At 38.8% G+C, this 16,523-nt stretch overlaps 1 protein-coding gene and 1 long non-coding RNA gene across 5 annotated transcripts in view; both read left to right on the forward strand.

The window, feature by feature from the left end:
• Positions 1-645, forward strand: part of LOC124947959 — an 8,573-nt gene extending 7,928 nt beyond the window's left edge. Inside the window, exon 3 of the long non-coding RNA XR_007100556.1 lies at positions 549-645. This is a non-coding gene — a long non-coding RNA (uncharacterized LOC124947959). The remainder of the gene's footprint in view (positions 1-548) is intronic.
• The window catches only part of LOC124947958 (protein slit), a 309,824-nt gene that overhangs the window by 166,933 nt on the left and 126,368 nt on the right, over positions 1-16,523 (forward strand). The window lies entirely within an intron of this gene.

The following is a 16,523-nucleotide window of genomic DNA, read 5'->3' on the forward strand; positions in this document are numbered from 1 at the left end:
CGTATAGGAAAAACGAGACATCGAACAATATGCACCTGACGCATCCCGTCGAACGACGGACGCGCAATATCCAGAAAAGAGGGAATGGGACGATGTGAGGAGGGGATGCGGAGGGAAGAGATGCTTAGCTTTTCGAAGGAGGAAAATATCCGATAGCTCGAATGCGAAAGCAACTTCGAACAGCTTTCCGCAAATTGTTCTTCCTTCGTTTTTTCTTTTTTTTTTTTTTTTTCTTTCTCTTTATACACGTGTATATCATTTTTTTTTTATTTACTTTCTATAGGCGCGCAAACATATGCGTCGACTCGAAGGAACTAAAGGTCCATTCGCACGGATGCACGTTTTATGGATGTAAATAGGGACTGAATTTAAAATCGAAGTATAAGTTACTCCCGTTGAACGGGCCTAAAGTCTAGAGAGCCGAATTTCATTCCCTTCTCTCTCTCTCTCTCTCTCTCTCTCTCTCTCTCTCTCCCCCCCTTTTCTCTCGTTCCCTTGTTCTTGTAGAAGAAAGTGTACTTATACTTTTCTTTCTTTTTTTCTCCTAGTCGCTCGTTTCGTTTACATCGACCGCAAGAAAGAAAAACGGATATCGAGTCTACGAGTGCTACGTTCAAGGCTTTCCTTCCAGTATAAATCCGATCGATTTCCGACAATGGTGCATTTACAAACGAGCCTGCGTTTTATGATCCTCAGGATTCGAGTGATTCGTAAGATCGGGAAAACGATTTGTAAGCTCTTTCTCGTGTTTCCATATATCTACCTAAGCGTGTTTTAAATTACATCAAGCGATATTATTCTAAAAAGGAAGTAAGAATAACGTTGAAAAGAGAATTTATTTAACTTCTTTCGCTTTCCTTTCGTTTTCTTCCTTTTCTTTTTATCTTTCTTTCGTTTCTTTTCTTTTCTTTATTTTTCTTTTTTTTTTATTTTATCTTTATTGTACGTATCTTATCTAAGAAAGATGTAAATGTAATTTATTCGGTAACACGTCGTTTTTAATCCGCCTTGTAATCCATAGATCTTACATGGTGCTGTGTTTTACTAAGAGAAAAGAGAAGCCTCGAAAAGTCGAAACGAGATCGTAGCATGAGAGAGAGAGAGAAAGAGAGAGAGAGAGAGAGAGAGAGAGAGAGGATCGACTTTCGGAGTCTGGGGTTTCGCGCGGATGAATTTAAACGGATCGACGTAGGGTCTGGATTTCTTCTTTGTCCTTCGAAATTGCGGTCCATGGAGCGGATTTCGTTCGGTTCGAATAGGTCACTGACGGCCTACATGCTCGACCCGATGCCCAGAACTGTAGATCTCTGCGTCTCGATCGTTTTATTTCCGAGAGAGGGTGGTCGTCGAAGCATCGTCCAGAACAATAGTCCATTTCAGCGGATACGAGGCACACATCGAGCTCGTTCTTCCACGCTATGTTTCTTCTTTCTCTCTTTCTTCCTCTTTCTCTTTCTCTTTCTCTCTCTCTCTCTCTTTCTCTCTCTTTCTCTGTATCGTCGTTGTGTCGTGCTTGCACGAAGAGTTCTTCTCGTCGTGCTCCGCGACCTTTTCTTTCTCTCTCTTCCCTCATCTCGTCTCGTCTTCTCTCGAATCTTCTCTCTTATTCTTTCTATATATTTTCTTTCTTTTTTTCTTTTTTTCTTTTTTTCTTTCTTTCTTGTGCACGCGTGCGACAGAAGGAACGGCCAAGCTTTCGTAAGTTGTGTTTGCGTGGGCTCGCTCTTCGAGCCGATATCGATCGGGGTCAGAGCGAGAAAATGATCGTGAATGTTCACCGTTCGATTTAGATCGTAGCTCGTTCCCTTCGCTTACAATGTACTCTCCTAGAGAACGGTAAACATCCTTCCTTCTTCTTCTTCTTCTTCTTCTTCCTCCTCCTCCTCCTCCTCTTCTTTCTCTTTTTCTCCCTTTTCTCCTCTTCCTTTTCCCTTCTTCTCTTACACCATCTTCTTCTTCGAAGATACTGCAAAGCATATTTCAAGAAGCTGGTCTCGGCACGAAGTAGACGCGTTTAGCATATTCCGAGAGACGATGAGAAAGTCGATCCTCTCTCGAGCGTCGATCTGTCGTTATACCTCCACCGTTATCCTCCTAGTCTCTTTTCCCAGTCTCTTTGCTGCACTCTCACGATCGTCGGTAGAACAAAGTTTCGGTGTTTCTTCGTATAAAGTCAAGCAAAAGTTCGACGATGTATCTGCTAGATAAAGAGAAAGAAAGAAAGAGAGAGAGAGAGAGAGAGAGAGAGAGAGAGAGAAAGAGACAGGGAGAGAGAGGTATTTCATGTCTCAATTCGAATTCTCGATGGAATTTCGAACGAAGGACGGAGGAAAATGGCTTTTAAATTCTATTGTCCGAAAGAGATCTCATTCCATTTTTGTGTAATACCAAGCGTCCGACTAAAAGAGTAGGATGGTAACAGAAGGGAAAGAGAGCAAAAAAAAAAAAAGAAAAAAAAGGAAAAGAAAGAAAGAGAATTTAATATCATTTTTACGAACCACAAAGGTTAGTCTCAAGCGATTCGTTTGTTGCTTCTCTTTAACTCGCTTTTACTCAGGAACCAATTACAACGATACATGTATCTATCTACCACATATACCGCGAGCGCGTAATTTTAATTATTTATCAACTCCCTTTGTTTATTCATCAACATGTCCAATCCTCCCATCGTTCATTGCTTTTCACGTTGCAGAGGGAGGGTCTGTGTTCCAGATTGAATATCGTAATCGTGAGCGTTACGCAGTGGTAGTGTTGTTGCTTTCGCGAGTCCAGTGATTCTATCTATTTCTTTCGTTCTTTCTTTCTTTCTTTCTTCCTTTCTTTCTTTCTTTATTTCCTTTCACTCTTTTGTTTCGCTTCAGCTCGTTAGGTGGGAAATATCATTTACATACGTACGTAGCTATGCGGAAACGAGAAAAGGAAGGTATGGTTAGATGCATCTGGGTCAGAACTTCATAAAGCTTGGAGAGCAGTAGTGCATAGAAAAAGAATGCAACCACGATGGTGGTAGCAAATTTTCGAGGATGAAAGTGGTTGCTCGAGCGAAACAACGGCCGCTGAAGAACAACTAGGTCAGCGTGGTACATCGTCTTTTGGTCCTGTTACTTTTCCTCTTCGTTCTCTCGCGTGCTGGTCATATCGCTAAATAAAAAGAAAGATAGATAGATAGAGAGAGAGAGAGAGAGAGAGAGAGAGAGAGAGAGAGAGAGAGAGAGAGAGAGAGATAACAGATTTTACCTTTCCTACCTGTCATGAAGAAACCTCGTTCATTTTTAGCCATCGTTGCTAAACTATAATTCCAACGAAACTTTCGATAGGGGAATTATATTATGAAACCGCCGGGAGTTTTGCTGCACTTTAGCAATATTATCTACCAAAACCCCAACACAAAAATTTGAAATACGCGAAATTTTTGTAAGAAAATCTCAAAATGATCAATAACCCTAACTAATATTTTCATCGTGTATGCCGAGTATTTTTATGGATTCACGTTCGTAGTATTTACAATAATTTTGCTCAAATCTTTTACTACGTTTATTAAATATTTTATTACTCGTTTACTGGTTTAAAGAATCGTATTTCGAAGTGCATACGTTGCAATATACCTCTTTCTCTCTTCCTCTCTCTTTCTAATAATAAAATAATAATAATTATACAAGAAATCATAACCAGAAGAAGAAGAGTAGTTTGATTAATCCTCAATCAGGAAATAATTAAAAATATACGTTCGGATATTCAAGATAAACGTTTCTTTCAACTCAGCAATTACACGTTACGGGCAACAATAATTTCAATAATTTCAAGATAACGATATTATACTTTGTAACATCGTCACCACATCGATTTAACGCCACGTAAAAGAGAAACAACTTCTTTCCGATCCACGCTTCGAATTATTCTGAAATTACTCTTCCTTGATGCTAGTGGCTATCTTTAACTTCTTTTTTCTTATGTTTTATTTTTTCATTACGAACCGCTTTTTCATTAGGAGAGATTGAAGAAGCGGAATGGTCGAACACTTTACCGATTATGAACGTATCCCAGTTCGATCGGGCCAAATTGGAACGGGTCATGGTATGGTAGTAGTAATAGTTGTAGTATAATACGTGCTTCCGATAGTAGCCATCTATATTTCGATTAAAGCATAAAAAATATTACGTTTTTATTTATTCTTCTGTGACCCATCGACTTTATATATTTTACGCGATTATTGAAGTACTTTTTTTTTTATTTTTCTATGCCTCAACGTCATTTCCTTTATACACACACACACACACACACACACACACACACACACACACACATATATATATATATATATATACAATTTCGAAAAGAACGCTCGTAAGTCGATCTTGATAAATATATATTCTGAGTTTCAATGAATACCCTGGCGAAGTTGATAGCATTGGGGATGGAGGAAATAAAAAGAAGGAAAATTCTTTGGAAAATCGTCGAGACGAGAACGGAAAGAGCGTGGTATAAAAAATTCACAAGGAATGAGAGACCGATATCGATGTCGGGAAGCTTCATGATGTAACCACCGATAAGCGTTGTCATTTAACTTTTAAATATCGTTCGTTAGAAGATCTTGAGAAAAGCGAGCTCGCAAATTTTAATGGTTATCCAAAGGATGATGAAAATGGTGAGAGGTGAGGGGAATGAAGTGAAGATCTGAGAAGAAGAGAAGAGCCGGTCTAGTAGTAATAGTAGTAGTAGGAGTAATAGTAGTAATAGTAGTAGTAGAAGAAGTAATAGTTAGGCTGCTAAGGCGCTGGTTGGAGGATAATCGTGAGTGGAGAAGGAGATCAAGAGCGACGGAAGTCGAACACGAGCATCTGCAGCTCATTGAGCTTGGTCACGACTCTCGAGTGGCCCTTTCGTGTTCGATCCGTGGACTTGATCCGTCCGCGAATCTCTCTCTTTTTCTCTCTCCCCTCCCCCCCTCTCCCCCTCCTCTCTCTTTCTCTTACTCTTTCTCTTTAGCCGACAAAACAATGGCGTTTTCTCGGTGCCGCGGAGTCACTTAACCCCGCGCTCTGCGCATTGGCTCGAAGCAATCTCAGATAATTAATAGCCCCCTGTGTCTCGATCGATCGGATACGACACCAACGTTCCTTCGAACGGAGCACAATGCCACGGTAATTGCTTTATACTTATTACCCGCTAGCCCGTTTGTTCGGCCTCCGTTTACTCTTTCTCTCTCTTTCTCTTTCTATTTCTCTCTGTCTGTCTTTATTTCCATCTCTTTCTACATACTCGGTCTTGTTCTCTCATTCGTTTCTCGTTGCCGACGCCGTTCCTTCTCAGTCCCTAGTACTTATTTACATTGTGTTCCATAAAGAGCGGAAGGAAAGTCACGTATAAATCCGTACCTTGTACGAAGTGTCTCGGGACACGCGTTAAGCGACACTAATATCGATCTACGATATCTCCTATACCACCTTCTCTCCGATACCTCCTATACCGAAAGTGTTGTAACGAGCATTGGCTCGTTATCGGTCTAACAGAATAACTTCACGAACAAAACAACTATCTACTGTTTAATTTTTAACTAACGAATTATGATCTAACGTATGTAGATGTCCACAGATATAATATAATGTGCGCGAGTGCTGGATCTTGTTATAGGTTTGATAATCGGTAAAGGTCACTTCGATGGTCGTTTCGATATCTAGTTATTGAAATTCTAATACCATTGGATATATCTTATAACGTTGTTCGATTTACATATAATCGTATTAATTAGGGAAGATATCGATCGACTATTACCATGGGAGTGGTACAAGATCAACGATTGGAGAGTATAATATGGGACTAGAGATATTACTCGTTTATACTTTCGTGACACCCCGTATATGCATAGCTATATTCGTGCACCGGTACGCCCATACCGACGGCTCCCACGCGACCATGGAAAAAGCTCGTTACCGTGACTATCCACCTCCGTTCTCTCTTTCCCTCTCTTTCTTTCGACTCGGTCATTCTAGTCCTTCATCTTCCTCCTATCTCTCTCTCTCTCTTACTCTCTCTTTCCTTCCTTCCTTCTTCTTTGTCTTTCTCTCTTTCGCGTTCAATTACACGGCTAAGGTAATGATTGATACGCGAGCTTATCGTGAGCGTGCAATAGCCAAGATGCATTTCATGCCTCTCTCTCTCTCTCTCTCTCTCTCTCTCTATCTCTCTCTATCTCTTTCTATCTCTTTCTATCTCTCTTTGCTTCTCAATATCTGAGACGAAGTATATTCACGCTAGAAACGTTCGAACTTACATGATCGTCTATGTATATGTACTATTACCTGTCTATGTACATATGCACATACATACATACGTTTAACATCGACATGATAGTGATAGCCTATGAACATCGATCTTCGATTTATGAGCTACTCGCTGGCTTTTAACCGTGAAAGAAAATGCGATCGAAGTAAATTTATATCTATGCATTTGCTCTAGATCCTAGACAAATGGCACAGATTCAAAAAAAAAAAAAAAAAAAAAAAAAGAAAAAAAAAGAAAAGAAATTCAGAAAATATGCATGCAGTAGTTTAATCGAGAAGTAATTTTGAATCGAATTTTCGTTTAATTCTTATTGAATATATTTATGAACTATATATTGTTATTCTTTTTTTTTTTTTTTATTTCTTTTGAAAGCATGAATAGCAAACGTGGAAATTGTATTCAAACCATACATCTTTTAGTATCGTCTCTCACTATTTTTCCAAGAGCTTTGATCGAAAAGGAAGCACGTCGCGACTTCGATTCGATTATTAAACTCACTCAATAAAGAGAGAGAGAGAGAGAGAGAGAGAGAGAGAGAGAGAGAGAGAATGAGTACTTTGATGAAGTTCTTCTTCGAAGTATCTCGGACCCCTTCAGAAACGATAGAATAATCATCTTAAATGCGTCTTTATTTCTTCTTTTGATAATAACGTTAGTTGCATCTTCGAGAGGTACGCAAGAGAGAATAAGAGAGAGAGAGAGAAAGAGAGAGAGAGAGAGAAAGAGAGAGAGAGAAAGGACGGATGAGGGGAACATAGGCAGATTAAATTATAAGTCCACTTAACGAAGTTTGTTCCGAATAAAACGGTAAATAAGCCTGACAAATCCAATCGAACGATCGTAAAACTAAGTTTCTTGAAGGCATTAAGAAGCGTTGCTGTCCCCTCTGCTTTGGTCGTCCTTTCTTGTCTCCTTTGCTTCTTCTCTTTCTCTTTATCTTCGTCTCCCTCTCTTCTTTCTATCGATCCTCCTAAAGCTATCGACAAACGTTCAGCTGGCAGACATTCCTGTCCTCCGTGTGCTCGAAGTCTCGCCGACATGGAGGAGGCACCTGGTAAATGCTTATCGAAACCGTAACCGGCGTAACCGATCCTATTTAAACAAAATATTCTGGATCGTCGTAAGACGAGGAAAAGAAGCCGCTCGTAAAGTTGATCGTTCAACGAGCTCCAACACGACCTGCTCATGCGACCTCCCATAAAGGACGATTACTTATGTACCCTCCTCTTTCTCCTCCCTTCACTTCACCTTCTATACTTTAGACGGTTTCTTTTTGTTCAAGATAAAGTCGAAGGAGGTGGAGAATAGCAAAAGAAAAAAAGTGAAAAGGGAGTAAAAAAGCAAAAAAGAAAGAAAGGATCGGTGTTTGTCGTTCGACTTTATAGCACGTTCTTCTCTCCCTCTCATTCTATTTTTTGTCTTTTATCCTTTAACTTTCCTTCGAATCGAGTTTATCAAAAATGACTTTACTCGAGTTTTCTTAGGGATCGTTTTAAAGAGATCTGTGGAAAAATAGAAAATTAGAAAAGAAATGAGAATCCAGTCGTTTGAGTAGCAAGGAGATGGATTCGTGGTGTATGGCGTCATAATCAGTGGAGAAGGGTACCGCAATTACCGTACCTGGTCAGTCGATAGTAGTAGGTATGCGAGCAGATTGCGTTACCGTAATTGATTAGGCAACGGTAATTGCCGGTAATTAGAGCATCGGTAGTAGTAACGCGTGGTGCGTTGCATCTCTCTATGCTCCGCCAATTTGAAGGGTTCTCTCCCTCTATCTCTTCTCTTCCTCTTCTCTATCTCTTTCTCTCTCTTTCTCTCTCTCTATCTCTCTATCTCTCTCTCTCTCTCTCTCTCTCTCTCTATATATATATATATATATATATATATATATATATATATCCCTTTTCTCTCTATTGCAGCATCGTCTCGTAGAAATCTGCAACGAGATCACCGAACCGTTCACCGATATGTAATTGACTCTGATTACTCTCTTTTCAACTGGCATTGCAGATATAGTAGATCGATCGATCGAACGATCGATCGATCGAATTCTTTCTTGATCGCGAAGAAATCGTAGTCACTGGAAATATTCGTCGTATCGGCGATTGGAATCCGTGCGAAACGAGAGCAAGTTTTTTTCACTACTTCTCCTTCGTTTTATTTCTTTTTTTTTCCTTTTTTCTCCTATCCTTCTCTCTCTTTCTCTCTCTCTCTCTCTCTCTCTCTCTCTCTCTCTCTCTCTTTCTTTTTATGACGAACATAAAAAGAACGTAATAGAAAAGAAAAATAATTAAAGATCTTATCTTTTGGTCGCTCTTGCCATTTTTATATATTTAAAAATATTTCGAAGTAGAAATAGAAAGAAACTTACTATATTATTTCGTACGATTCGTGAGCATCGGGATTGTATCTCTTTTTTTTTTTTTTTTTTCTATTTCTTTTACCTTCTTCCTCGGACGGATATTCGGATTTCATTTTTAAGATTGAAATTTCTACGCTTTTGCTCGCGGAATAAAGGCGAAATCTTTTTCATGTGGTTGTAGTTCCCTTCTCATCCTTCAAAGATATTTCAGTTCCCACAAATATGTATTTCAATATTTCGATGACCGCTTCCCGTCTAATTACAAGAAATCTACTCGTATTTCGTTAGCATGTTTTTGTTCCCTCAATATTCTCTTTCTGTTTATTTTTTCATCTTTTTTTTTTTTTTTTTTTTTTAAAGTAAGTACTACGTATCCAAATGGAGGACCAATGGCTGTCGAAAAATCCGCGTCTTATATACTTGAAAGGAATATACCATCTCCCCTTACGAGTTTCTCTTTCATCTTACGGAGTCAATTCGTTTCTCTCCTCTTCTTCTCCCCCATCAGAATCGACGTTGTATACCACATTCTTTGATCATATCGAGCCTGTACCACGAAAGTAAGTCCACTCTTGTTACCTCAAGATTTCACTGTTAGCAATATTTTTTTTCCCTCTTGCAGATTAAATTGAAATTCCGAAACTCGTAGTTCAAAAGAAAATCTGCGAAACGATGAAGAAGTTAACGCATTTTCGATCAGAAAAGAATATTTAAATCATATTTGAAGAAGGGAAATTTTTCAAATGTTAAAGAGGTATACTTACATATTCCATTGCTATTTTTTGTTGGAATACAATATAAACAAGCAAGGATCGTATCTCAATATTATCAGACATAGTTTGTACTTGGCGATAACGTAGTCTTTCCCTTTCCTACGTTTTTCTCTCTCTCTTTCTCTCCTCTCTCTTTGTATCTTTATATATATACATATATATATATATATATATATATATATATACATATCACTATTCTCTATCGTTTCCCTTCGATATAAACGCCCTAGTAGATGCAGCTTTAGCGATCGTTACTCGGTAATCTGGTCGAAGTCGAGTATCGCGTACGGATCAAGGATACTCCTCTAGTGCTAGTTGGAAGTGCATTAAACTGCACTTTACCACGGCTCTTCGGCCTCTCTGTATTATTATTATCAGGTGTACATTAATCGACGGACTCTATCTCTCTCTCTCTCTCTCTCTTTATATATATATATATATATATATATATATATATATATATTTATCTATCTATCTATCTATCTATCTATCTATCTATCTATCTATCTATCTATCTATCCATCTATCTATCTATCTATCTATCTATCTATCTATCTATCTATCCATCTATCTGTCTATCTATCTCGCGAGATAGGATCATAAGGTTGAACAAAAAGATCTGAATGATCGTTCGAAATGCTGCTAATAATTCTCGAATTTATTTGTGAATCGCGAGCATGCCCGCGAAAGAGAGAGAGAGAGAGAGAGTGTGTGAGAGAGAAGATATCTCGATCTAGAAAGTTTGATAGAATTCAATCCTCCTTTTCGCATTTGCTCGTTCTCCTTGTTTCAACTGGAAATTCGTTGGCTGGTTCTCGTCGTTTCTCTCGGTGGACACGTAAAGTGAAAATAAATAGGAACGAGTAGAATGTGAGAGAGAGAGAGAGAGAGAGAGAGAGAGAGAGAGAGATGAGAAAGAGTTTATTGGTTCTCGAAGATTCGACGATTTTCGTTGGAAACGGAGAATAGTTTGAGAAGAGTAATTAAAAGAAGGACAAATCTAAGTGTAATTCTGAAAGCTTGCGAAGCTTTATAGAAACGAAATACAAATAACCTAGAGTAGATACGGAGTTAGTTGAACGAAGAGAGAAGAGATGGAATTCGTAGATTAGAAACGGCCATGTAAACCCTAACGAACGTGTAACGAGAGATCAGACTGTAGGTTGGGCGGTACACTCAGTTACCTTTGTTTGCATTCGATTTCAAGTACGCGTGCCTTCGTCGTTGGACGGTTCAGTCGCATCACGAACGTAAACGCGTTCTCTCTAATTATTGTTGATCCGAATCTACGCACGATAATAGGCTTACATTTCTAATTGTTCTACACTTCCGTCGGTATAATCGTCATTGTCGTATCACTCACTTCCTCTTCCTCTTCATCCTCTTTGTGTCCTCACGATTGTTGATCGCGACACTATTCACAAAGTCCAAGTTTCGTCAATATATCTCAAACGGAATATCCGTCGTTCATTAATGACATTAGCAAATTGTAATCTTTTTTTTTGTGTTTATAAAGGATCACTCGTTTTTGTAATAGATTTATTTACGAATCATTCAGAGAACATTATTCTCGTTAAATTTAAAAATTTCTGAGATAGAATTGTTTTATGTAAATCGGACGACGGACTTAAAGAGAGATTCCTTTCAGAAAACCCAAAGGGGATCAGTCAACGAGACGATTCCTAAGACTACGAGATTTTACTTACAGTTGGACGTACGACGTCATAGTTGTGAAATAAAACAAAGAATGAGAGAAATTGAAGAAAAGAGAGAGAGAGAGAGAGAGAGAGAGAGAGAGAGGTAGAGGTAGAGAGAGAAATAAGTCGTAAGAAAAGAAAAAGAAGAAGAAAATAAGAGAAAGAAGTTGTCGTCGTTGTCGTGGACGCGTTGTTGCGGGTAGAAAGTTAAGCGCATTTCGCAAAACGGCAGGGAGATTCCTTTGAAGCCTCGTTTCACGAGGAGAGAAATGAGAAAGGATTCCATCTCTCTTTCTCTCTCCTTCCCTCCCTCTCTCCCTCCCTTTCTCTCTCTCTCTCTCTCTTTCTCTCTCTCTCTCTCTCTCTCTCTTTCTCTCTCTCTCTCTCTAATCCCCAGTTCTACGTTAGCGCACGGGGTGACATCCAGATCCCAAGCTCAACCTTTAAACTCGAAGCTGCTTTCACCCTAAAGTCTTGCTGCGAGAGGTCCTGTCGACTCGGATCAAGCTTTTCTCTCCTCGTCTCATCTCTTTTCCTTCCATTACCAACCGCGTATAGCCTCTCCCAAAACTTTATTCTCGGATTTTCCCTTGAAAACGGCTAGGTTAAAGTCGCCAAACGAAATTCTTCTAAGATTGCCATTTGATAACTGTAAATAGCCTTACTTTCGAATCTCCAACGAATTCTTTTCTTTTTTCGTTTTCTATAGATTTAAATCTCACTCTATTCTTCTTCTTCTTCTTCTTATTCTTCTTCTTCTTCTTCTTCAATTTTCTTAATAAATTTTTAATTAAATTCAATTCAATTCTTCAATAAGAAATGATTTTCATTTTTAGTAAAAGTACGAACGTGTTACTCTGTGTATATGTTACTTGAATTTACACAGAATAACTTAATATTCAAAGGATCTTATACTTTGAGTCTTTTCGTATGTACAAAAGAAAAGGAAAGAAAGAGAGGGAGTGAGCGAGCAAGCGAGAAAGAGAAAGAGAGAAAGAGAGAGGGAGTAAAAACGAGAGTCGTTTGGCTGATCGTTCTTTTAAAAGAACCTTTAAGCTTCTATATACATATGTATATAGTTAACTGTAAATAGCTTCTCTGAGAGAGCGGTAATAAGAGCTTATCTTTAACGTGATAGTAAAGGGCCCGCCGTTAACGCCATGAACAATCGTGCAAGCTGCCCGTGAGAACGGAAGACGTCACTCGGGGCGATTCGCTTCGAGAAGAACCTTCTAAATATCCTTTGATGGCTTTTTTTTCTCTATTTCTTTATCTTCCTTCCTTCTCTTCCTCCTCCTCCTCCTCCTCCTCTTCTTCTTCTACCATACACGTTTCTTCTTATTCCTTTTGCTCTCTTGTTCGTACCTCTGGCGATATTCGCGAAAGAAACTCAAAAAATACTAAGGCAAAGGCTCCTTTCTTTCAACATTTGTTAAAATAACCATCTTAGTATTTTACTTCGATACTTTGTCCTATCGAATTCTACGAAAAAAACATTCGTACAATAGCTTTCGTAGACAGTCAAATTTAATTTTAGTTTCCTGTCAGAACGTTATATTTGTTTTTTTTTTTTTTTTTTTTTTTTTTTTTCCTTACTTTTTCAATTCGTTTAAAGTTACCACCACAATAGCGACTCGTCGTTTTGCTTTCTTCGCCATAGCGCTTTGTAAAAATTCGTTATGACACAACGAAGCCTCATAAATTTTATCGATACACCTTTCCGATTCCGTTGTTTAATTGACACGACAATTTTTATGGTTTCGACCTGCGACGTCGATCTGCCAGCGACAGTTTCTGAAAATTTCAATACGTCAAACCGGTTACGTTTGGAAATCCCATATCGATAGATCAATTTTATACGCTGTGTTAACAGCATACTGTCTCTCTCTCATTCCCTTTTACTTTTTTTTTCAATTTTTTATTTTTTTATTTTCTTTTTTTTTTTTTCTTTTTTTGTTTTTTTTTTTTATTATCAATCGTTCCACTTTACCGAATTCTTCGTTTATATTTCCGTTTCGATTTAAAATCGTATCGCGTCTCGCGAAAATAAAATTTTCAACTGCGAAGACATGTCTCGGAATTTAGCATTAAAAGAAAAACCTTGGAAGAAATATCGTTCGAAGAGAAAGTAGTCTTACGTCGATTTCGTTGATCAGTGAAACGAAGTATCAAAGAAGAAAGAAAGAAAAAAAAGAGAAAAGAAAGAGAAAATGACCATGAGAAGAGGCAACTAACAATAAGATAGAGAGAGACAGAGAGAGAGAGAGAGAGAGAGAGAGAAAGGGTGGGGGAGAGGGAGGTTTCTTCTTCGGAAGTTAACGTATGGCGATCACGTACGTCTAATTTCAAGATCCAGCAATTTTCGAGAGTGTATCTTTCGCAAATTCGTAGAATGGAGCAGTAGTTCGTAGGGTAAGAGAGAAAAGAAAAAGAAAGAAAGAAAAGAACTAAAGATCGTCTCGTATTCGAAAGGTTTGCTCCCAATTTGGCAAGGCCAGGCCAGGCCGGGCCTGGTTGGGCTGGGCTGGGCCGGGAAAATCGTGATTCGTGGCTACTAGTTTTATCTAACATACTGTTCCAATGTTTTTTTTTCTTTTTCTTTTTTTTTTATCTTTTTTTTTCTTTCTTCCTTTTTTATCTTTTTTTTTTTTTTTTTTTTTTTTTTTTGAATAAGTATAAAAGAAAAGAGACGAGAACATGATGAACGTAAAAGGAAAAGAAGTTTTGCGAATGATTACAATGACGTTGGAAGAAGGAATCATGATTGGGAAAGGGAAAGAAAAGAAAGAGAAAGGAAAAAAAGAGATAAGAAATAAAAGAGAAAGGGAGTAAGAGAGAAGAACGTATGACCAAATACATTAGGAGAGATCCTATCGGAGAGTACAGGCCGTTACCTGTGTTCTCTTCGGTCCAAATTGGAGGCTGGTTCGTCGAGAACTCCCTAGAATACATTCGGATCCCTCTCGACCCTTTGCGAGACTCTGCCAGAGTGACAAATGGCTTAGCCCTGAAAACGCCACGCCGTTATTTCATGTATGTAGGTACCTTAGCCTCCAACTCTACCTCTCCTTTCTCTTCTTTCAGCCCCCACCCCTTCCTCTCTTCACCCTGCCTCACCGTCACGTTCGCACGTTGTCCCTTGAATCTTCCTTCTTGTCGAATTTAAATGTATTTTCGAATTGTTAGAACGCATTACAAGTTAGTGACTTTCTTCTCATCGTTTTTCCCTTTTTCTACGCGATGGGCACTGCTACTCTGTATATGTGGGGGGTTAAAATGAGAGAGAATTTAGTGACGGACGAGTGGATCGATCAGCTCTGATCCAACATCGATCAAAGCAATAAGATCGTGAGCTAATCGTGTGGAAGTGGTAACTGACCTAGAAAGATGGCTCTCTCCCGTTTTAGAGTTCATCCTGGCGGTGCATCGTTGGTGTGAAGGCAAATAAAAAAAAAAATGAAAAGCTAGATAGGAGAAAAAGATGGATGGAAAGTGAAAAAGAAATAGATAGAGGAAGAAACAAAGAGAGTCTCGGTGCAGGTGCATTAGGGTTTTTGTTCTCACATTATCTTCTGGCCTGGATGCATCGTCCGTTGTATTGTGGAGATTATGCTGGTAGTCGTGATGGGTAATAGTGGTGGTGGCTTTATGCCATGCCACGTACTATCTATAACCACTGCAATAATCGAGTTAACTTGCTTGTTCTTTTGATGTCAGGATGCATCTCGCGAGAATTCTCGCTGAAAAGAACCGCTGACGTTAATTATGTTTTTCCTACGTCACGGTAAATGCGCTTTATCGCGTAATTATGGTCTCGAAGGGATTAGTATTAAAAATGATGCAGGTATGAAATTTTTCTCGCGAGTTTAACTCGTTCAATAATTTTGTTAGAAATTTTTCCTTTTCTTTCCATTCTTTTTCTTCCATTCTTTTTTCTTTTTCTCGTTTTTTTTTTTTTTTTCTTCTTTTTAATTCTCCATGTCACGATCGAAAGTTTTGCAACGAGCACGTTTCATTCTCTTGGTTCAAGTGCTATTAAAGAACTCCGGAAAGTAGGGAAAAGGGAATAGAAATTCCTACGTCGATGGGTTTACGCTCGTTCGAGAATACAAAAAACGAATAGCCAAGGTTTGACATAAGACCCTTTGAAAAGACAATACAGCGCTAATAAAAGTTCACTCTCTTCAGACGAAAGTGCTCCCTTTCGAAAGCAAAGTCCGCCAAAGACGACGACGAAGTGCATGGCTCTGGTTCATCAAAGTTCGAGCGAGCGACGTTGAAGAAAGAACGAGGCTGCCTTCGAGCGAATCATGCGGAACTTCGGTCGGTAGCGTTCGAACGCGTTAAACTATGGACTTACAAAGAAGAAAGACTATTTCTGTGGAACGTGAGAAAGAAAAAAATATAAAGGAGAGTAAAACGAGAAGATGGGGAAGATTGTTCAAGGGACCTTGTTTAAAAGAGTGTTTAAAAGGGATCTTGTCCTGTAACACGAGCGAGAGTGTAGTAAAAGTGCTGCTCTTCCAAGATAAGAGATGTTGATTATGTATAAAACTAAGCAAAACAGGCAAAATGAAGGTAAATACGAATAAAAGGAAAAAGTAGAATAAACTGTATGGTTTATGGTAAATTAAAACGGGTCTGTATCATGCCTGACAATTTATTGATCCTACAATATATCTTAGAAATACATCTCATAACCGATGAAAATGTTTGTCATTATTACTAACAAGAAAGGGATGGTTAAAGAATGACGAAAGGAAAGGGTAGAAAAGTCATGGGCGGAGTAAAGAATCCATTATAACATTAGGTCGGTGAGACTTTAAAGGACATTAGGAAGGATAGAGAAAGAAGATCGTCAACGAAGTTGAATCGAATAAACATGCACAGAAAAGAATGCGGCGTAGGAACGTTCCGAGCTCTGAAAATTAATGTCCTCGTGAAAGAGTCGACTGAGATCCCCCGTCGAGACGTAGCTGCCCTTTAAACTCCAACGGTCAACCTTTTTCAAGATTCTTCTCTCTCTCTCTCTCTCTCTCTCTCTCTTACACACACACATACACACACATAGATGTATATATGTATGTATGTATGTATATATAACTCTTTTCTAATGTGCACGCATACGTTTTGCAAGGATGTCGCAAAAAGTTTTCCAAGCGATTCTTATTACCTACGATCAATTTAACATATCCGCAAGATCACAGGGAAGTGTATCTTCCGCGAGAGTGCACACGCCACGCGCAGACGTTCAAAATGTGAACAAATCCGTCACGAGGAAGGAAAGAATAAAGAATGCCCTGGGGCCACTTTCGTTCTCTACGTAAGTACACTATGAATGATAAGACGTTGCCAAGAGAATAAACTTTTTACCGCGTTTGATGGAATCGTTCCATTCCATAATTACAT

This window comes from Vespa velutina, chromosome 3, assembly GCF_912470025.1.
Source record: "Vespa velutina chromosome 3, iVesVel2.1, whole genome shotgun sequence".
Classification (NCBI taxonomy): Eukaryota; Metazoa; Arthropoda; class Insecta; order Hymenoptera; family Vespidae; genus Vespa; species Vespa velutina.